We start from the raw sequence: 8,535 nt of genomic DNA on the forward strand, positions 1-8,535 counted from the left end.
TTCGAATTAACTGGCATTCTCTGCAAAAACATGCTGAAGATTGCATCGTATATGATACAACCGAATATAAAAAACAAGTTTCTGAAAACCAATGTCCGCGGAAAAAAAATATCCTTATTAAAAATTGAAATACGTTGATTTATACATGTTTGAATAGAGATAAGCGTTAGTGGTTTGAAATGAGTTTATAAATGTTAAAGTAATAAAACACATTTTCGTATAAAATACATGTTCTTACTACGGATGCGGGTCCCATTGCACAAGATCCCTGGTCTACTAATACACCATGCATCACCGCGTAATGTGATCGCTTATGTCTAAGGCGATTTTAGGAAATTATCTACCCACACGCGTACACAACGAACGGAGTCACTGGTGACCGTTGCGCGGACAAAGACGTGTCGCGTGTCGTGATGTTCTCCAAAAGAAAAATGTAAACCACACGGACGCCGAGTAAACCCGGGACAGTAAGTTTCCTCGATTTAATTAATCTCTTGTCAGCATCTTTGTTTCGCGGCGAAGCACAAGCGTGCACCCGACAAAACGTACAACAGAAACGTTCGTCGAAGCAATAATAGACGACGGGTATAACGTAATATAACATAAAATGTATAACTGGTCCTACCGAAACTAATAATATCGTGTTTGAAAACTACGATACGCGATGCGACTGCTGAGATAATGGGACATTATTTAAATACTTTCCCCGCGTGTACGCGCACGAATATAATATTCCGATCAGATAAATAAATAAAAGGTACGTAAAAAAAAAAAAAATCCAACGAACAAACGAGTATAGGAGGCGCCCGTAATACAGCCGCGGTATTTTATTTGTCTCCGAGACGTTCACGTATAATATTATAAAACACGTCGAGTAAGAAATAACAATAAAAAACATTATTACAAGACCGCGCGCCGCTGTGCACCGAGCGAACGAGCAAAAGCGGCCATGATGTTTTAATTGGCTTTTGCCGTTTACACGGGCACACGAACGTTTTTTATACGTGTATTATTCACTTATTACGTATGTGTGTGTATGTATGTGTTTACATTGTTTTTAGATATTATACGCAATGTTGTTAAAAACACTTTTCGAAAGTATTTCAAATAGGTATTCAAATACTTTGATTAAAAAGTATTAAAGTAAGTATTTGTTTAAATACGAATACAAATATATTCAAAGAATGTTTAAAATATTTTTGAACACATTTTTTTTAGCTTTGTTGTTGTCAGAATACTTAAAACATTACGACAAAATTACATTAATTTCTAGTGAGTAGTGACTCTATAGTGACTAACGTAATAAATTAATTTTAACGTATAACGAGTGTCGGAGTATGTGAGTATGTGGGATACTGAGTGTCGCCGTGCTACGATACTATAAAATATAAACAGTCCAAAAATATATACGATAATCAGAAAATATTATTTTTCATCTATTTATGCATAGTATAATAACATTTATAATAATCACTTCGTCTCGTCGACGATAAGCGATTTCTTCAAAACCGAAAAACCAAACTAAAAATCTTGTTTGAAAATGTTGTATTTAATATTTTTAATACCAAATACAATAATAAGCATTTGAAATACTTCTGTCCAAAAGTGTTTCAAATGTATTTAAATTACAAAAAAAGAATTTAAATACTAGTGTTTAAATATTTAACAGGTACGATTATAGGCATGCGCAGCGTACACACGTACCGTATGTAGAATACGGTATAATTTGATGGGCGACAAGAGATTTTTATGATGGCCGTTTCGACTGTCTGCGGGTTATGTAGACGTGGCCCACACGGGTCGCGCTCTCAAAACGTATGACGATGATGATAATGACAGGATCATCATTGTTATCAACTTCGGAGGCATGTTTGCACCGTTTTACACGCGCTCTCGTCCTGGAAAACGGTAGAACCGGTAAAACGGTATGGAATCGCATTTCTCGTGCCCAATTCGAAGATTTTTAGTGGCTCCGGGCAAAACTCGATACCGTATCGACACCGAGTCTGCTTTGCATCGTGTGTATATGGATTACATTTTTTTAGTCGTACATGAGCCCGTACAAGTTCCTAGACCAACAGGTGTATTCGTTTACCATGATTCAGATCTCGTAGACAAGCCCACGGACATCGAATTTTCTAACTGTGCGTAGTTTTAATTAGTCCTCTAGATATTGGGAAAGAGTTACTACAAATTCGACCGATCTAACAACTTACAATATATCTACCCGGGTAACGTATGTAAGACAACATTTTATATTTGGATAAAAAAATCAGCCAATGCGAACTCCAATACAACTATAGGGAAAAAAAAAACCCGATCGACTTTTACCATAACCAAACCACTATACGTATGTCTATGAATTACGCGAAATTCCAGGATTAAAAAACATAATTGTAACGTTTTGTTCATCCGTGGATAATATACCGATTAATATGCAAGATAAAACTTTTGTTATTTTGTTTTCAAACATAATCAGTCGAGTTACTCAACTGGTATAGCTACGTACAAGAAAGTAACTATTGTTAAGTGAAAAGTTGCCACCAGCGAAGTAACAATATGTTGGCAGTTGTCTATTTATTTATGGAATATTTAAATGGTAAATGAAAATCGACGGAAACATTATGATTTATCGAAACTAGATATAAAATTATAGGAAGTCGATATCCCTATCAAATCGAATTGAGTTTGAATAAAAAGAAAAAACCATTGTAAAAACAATACTTTCTTAACTTTGCGTAAATTCATTACAAAAAAAAGAGAGCATGCAAAATGTCCTAAACAGTTGTTATGACTGTGGGTAAAAAAAATGTAAAGCATCTTAGGCATTCATATATGAACCCATTTTTTCTACATAACTAAACATCATTATAATAAATTTCAAAATGATAAGCAAACCTATGACTATACATGCAGCACTCTTCAAATTAATTGAAAATGTTACTTAGCCCCACCAAAAAATTGTATCACAAATTTATGATGTCGTACACTTCCGAAATATGAAATAACTATTAAGGGATTTTTTTTTTTTTTTTAGTTGTAATTTTATTGTATTAATATTGTATTTCGTTCTGTTTAGTAGTACACAGCAGTCACCGATTCGAATGCGTTCGATTACGTAAAATACATTTACATTATCTACAGTTCTCCAGTATTGTACAACAATCGCAGCGCGTTTAGGTGCGGATATTTGTCTACCAAGTGCATATACACATTACTTGATAGTATTTGGTCGCACGCATTACGCGTATATTTTCACATATGATAGTTTAGAAACGGGAAAACTATTGTTCCGGAACGTTGTGCTTGAGACGTACAAAATAATTTTCTCACAGCGCGTACAAGACGTTGAAGCGTACGGCACAGAAACGTATATTTCTCCGCCAACGTATTGTCTGCGATGTAATACTATCACTTGGAGATTATAATATAATTACCATTAAAGAACATATTGCGAGAATGCCTGTTTTTGCGTATACAGTCGCGTATACAAATATTGCATGCAGGTCAGCCTGGTACTTAAAGGGTCCCAGATGCATTACTTCAGAAGGGTCCACAAAAATGATATCTCATAAAATTATAGAAAAAGTGCTTATAAATAGTGCAAAATATTATAATTTTTTAACGGTGTTTTTTTTTTTTAAGTATAATTTGTGAACAACTAAATTGACTACACAACGTGATTATTTATAATACTATAATGTTGTATAAACATTAAAAACCTTACCTTATGATACATAACTTAATATTATTTTAATGATATATAAATTGTACAACTGATTTTCTTTGTAGCAGTAATGTTTTTTTAGTTCATTAAAGACCGCCAGTAAATAAAATTATAAAAAATATAAATCAATATCAATTACAGCGGTAATTATGATATATTTCTGCTGTTCACGGAAGTGATTTTAATTCTAAATTCTGCAAATTGTCGATATTGTAAACTATGTTCCACGGTCTTTCCTCTAGTTTCCCGTGTATGTATATTTATAAGTATAGCGGGCGAATAAACATTTAAAGGACATATAAGCGAGAGTATACCTACCTATTCTATTTTTTTTTTTTATTAAACATAAGACATTCCTAGCCTAAGGCTATCTAAATTTAGGGATATTTAACGGTTTACATAACCTATTCTATACGACATTTACGACAGTATATACGTAAGCTCTAATATATCCATGTTAATAAATCGGATTTAAATTTCGACCGTATACATTTGGATACCGTTTGAAATCCAATGACTCCATAACTGGCTAATTCAAACCAGATATAGACAATTATACATGTTTTTAAGATCGAGAAGAACAAAACCTGTAAACTACGTAATTAGGTGGTTTTTCTCAAAGTGATTTAATGAACCACAATATGTAACCATATACTCCGAACAAAATATATAGTTATAGAGTGAAAAACAATGATTAAGTATAAAATATTTGTACTTATCAAACCCAAAATGATGGTGAATTTGTCAATTGTTGGACATTTTGAAAATATAGGTGTTTTTTTTTTGTTGACATATTTTTTTTTTTAATCGTATATTTATTCATAATGAATTACCGACATAGTATGGACTTTAAAACTTTCTAAGTGTAATTAATCCATTATATGTTAAACGATAAAGTTAAGTCAATGAATAATTTCGGAACTGTGGGTTTGATGATTATTCGGTGTTCGTTACTCGTAATGATTATAACGATATATTATAATATGAATTTCGTGGAAATATAGTTTCCAAATTTACTCTAGTTGAAACTGTTTCCACCATCAGACGCTAATTGCTAAAGCTGTATAAAATTATACTTACCGTCTAAATGAATATAATACGTGAAAAGTATCTGGGTATTGAACAATCAGTACAATAATATAATCAGGTGTTATTGTGTAAATTTTGAAATCATGAAAAAGCAACAATTGTGTATAATATAAATCTATAATAAAATGTTGCTACAGAACAATGATTCTTACGAGCAGTACTTTTGTTCGTGATATTACGCTAATTTTCTCATCATTCAAAAAATCCTTTAATTTATCTACCGTATTACACGTAAAAAAAAAATATTTATTCAATAAGAAATAAAATAAAAGTATTGTGCGCATAAGAAATCAAAAAATGAACCCTAAAACTTTAAAAGTAAATAAAAAAAGTCGACATTTTCTTTTTTTGTTATTTTGAAAAATTTTAATCCGTCCCGGTTGTATTTTGAATTATATTATTATATTTCAGAGGAATAAAACGGAGCCACAACGTATATATGACTAGTCTTAGAAGTTAATTATTATTATCAGAATAGAGATAGAGTTATTATTTTCACGACGTGTGTTAAATTTGTTTTTATTCAGAAAAAAAATACGAAATTTACTACGCCCTATGGAGCAGTGTTTCCATAAGGGTGTATTGTAGAAATGCAAACCTTTTATTGAAAAAAAAATTAAAATGTAAATTATTATCAATCCCTGAACGAAATCAGCGTACATTTAATAACGTTGCGTAAATCACGTGCGCGTGTGTTCCGGTTTTGTGTGACGTAAACGCGACTTTTGCAGTACCGTGACTTGTAAACCGATAACAACCGGTAATGATGTGCTGCGATTGAAAAAGGGTTTGGAAACCGCTGCCGCGTACAGGGCGCATTCAGGTCGAAACGGTACCCGGTTGGTTTCTTTTCTTCGCGCCTAACGTGCGTCACGTGCACCGTCCGATTAGCCGGCGACGAGCGCTACGTACACGTAACAAAACGGATACGCGGTTCGGCTCCAAAACGAGTTCCACACTGACAAGTAGTAAAATGGGATGGGGATAGTGGCGCACACCTCATGGGTCAAGGGGGTCGGTCGACCCCCCGAAAAAAATTAGGCGATAAAGAATATTTGCAATTTTCTACATTTTATTTCAATTTTGAACATGTGAAACTCGATTGGACCACTAACCTTAAGTGCTTAGTTCCACTACCTCAAGCTCTAAAATCACTTCCATTGCAGTTGCTTTGATAATGTTTATGGGTGACGGGTGGGTGATAGGTATTAATAATATGTTCGACCCATGTCGGTAAGAATGTGTGCACCATTGGATGGTGGGTAGGAGGTAGGCTTAGGGACTTCTAGCAATTGCATACTTTTTTTAATTATTGTTAAATATAGCAGAGTGCGAAATAAATTTGTATCTCAGTGCCATGATATCAGATCTAAAATTTGAATGTGCATATTTTTGCATATTTGATACATTTTGCAGTAGAGTGCATATTTTAAATGTTTTATGCATATTTTACATATTTTGACAAATTTTTCAAATTTTATTATTATTATTATTATTGTTAAAATTAAAAATTATAGATATATATATATAACATATATACATATTTCAACCGATCGAAAAAAAAATGTACTAAGAGGACTTAATACTTCCAGTAATATGCCATCTGCAAACTACCTCTCATATTTCGTTATAATATTTGTGCAAGTATAAATAATACTATAAACCTGTATAGACCATATAACCCGCTGGATATCGACAAGATGTCGATACAGATAATAGTCGATATATAATAATAGATTATTTGTTTAGTGTTCAGTTCAGATGATTATTATCTGTCGTTGTTTTTGCGTCTCGCAACCACAAAACGTCGAATCATACGTAAAACGTTGTACGCGTATATTTTGTAACATTGTGTAATGCCGAAAGTACAACAGTCTACAAGTGGCCGACTACAAAGTTTTGTTTCGGAGCTTAAAGATATATTTACATCCGATGGACATGTTTTATTTTGTGTACTACGTAGTCATTTTTTTTTTTTTTTTTTTAATGCATATAAATGCATATTTTAATGATTTTAGAATCATATTTGTGTATTTTTTAGAGCTATAAGTCCCTAAGCTTAGTAGGGGGTTACGGAATCATCGCAAATCGCGTAACCGTGCACAGGAGATATACGACAGACATCCGAAAACCGATCACGTGTTTTATCATCGTTGTACCGCTGACGTGTTGATCGCGGTTTTTTCGCACAACGAAAATTACACCGAAACGTGTACAGAGAATTCGAACGTACGGTAAGAGCAATAGTCGATGGTACGTGGCCGGTTTTCCGTCAAGGGATCGGTTTTGGGTTTTTAGTGTGAGGAGGGAGGGGTGGAGAGCGTCTTGAAATGGACGGGGAAGACTAAGCGTTCGGCAAACCGTATCGCGTCGAAAAACGTGCGCAGAAAGGGAACCGACTCGACGGCGCGCAGTGGGGAACTCTCCAAACATGCTTAGGAATAAAAACGTTATTAATCAAAATACAAAAATTATTTTGTAATCAATAATATATTACGTATTTTAAAATAACAACGTAATCATAGGCGCAACTAGGGGGGCTAGAAGGGGCTTATCCCCCATAAATATTCCATGTCATACTTAACTCACAATAGTGTCACAATCCAAAAAATACACATTGCATTAAATCCAACATTGCTCAGAATCTAAAATATATTAATATGGTATATAAGAGTAGGAGTAATCTACAGGTTATTTTAAGTTTTGAAAGATGGACTGTAGCCCCCCCCTCAGATTTTTTACCCTAGTTGCGTCTATGAACATAATGTATTACAATAATGTAATTTAATTCTGTTATACTTTGTAACGTTTAATGACAGAGAATGCAATAGATGCGTGGTATACGACGCTTGTTACCGCTGTAAAATACCAGTTATTCGGAGATCACTTCTACTAGCAGCCGCGGTATTTATTACTCAGGGCATGCTCATTCTGTTATTATTCTTTAGCTAGTTAAATATTATTTAAGTAAGTGCTATTGTGTACATATATATATATATTAATTTAAAGTCTTATTAATAAATTGATACAAATTTGTATACTATTTATTAATTATAAATTAAATAACTATATAACATTATGATAAATGAGCATTCCTATATATCAGAGTCAGCATTCGCCACTGATAACTGCACTGTATGGACGAAGAAAAAATATTAAACATTTGAATTTTTTGAAAATAAATGTAAATTCAAGTCCTTTTGTAGATAAAAAAAACCCGGATTAAATAAATGTGATGCGTTGGAAATATTTCGTGTTAACTTTATTGTTAAACACACTGTATAATTTTTTTTTATGGTAAAATAGGTGGTGGGTAGTAAAAAATTATCTTCGTCACCTTCTCCCAATTTAATCTTAGTTAGGCGACACTTAATTATTATGTGAACTTTCTATAACAGATATAATTAAATCAGTAATTTTAAATATAAACTATTAACATACCCATTGGGCATATTGTAAGTGATTGAATACATTTAAATGTTTGATCAAAAACAAGATTCAAATTTAAGGTGGTCCTAATAAAAAAATATACAAGTATTCATTCATTCAAATATGTTTAGGTTAAAGTTTGAATTAATAGTTGATATCTTTATTTTGCGTTATTATTTATAAAATTAGTAATTGCAATTTAGGAATCCACATAAAAAAATACACATTTAGAAAATAAAACATTCTTTCATAACAAGTAATTTTTTAACAAATTATTTCCATATTTTAGA

The sequence above is a fragment of the Sipha flava genome, unplaced genomic scaffold (genome assembly GCF_003268045.1).
Source record: "Sipha flava isolate LNK unplaced genomic scaffold, YSA_version1 73_pilon_pilon, whole genome shotgun sequence".
NCBI lineage: Eukaryota > Metazoa > Arthropoda > Insecta > Hemiptera > Aphididae > Sipha > Sipha flava.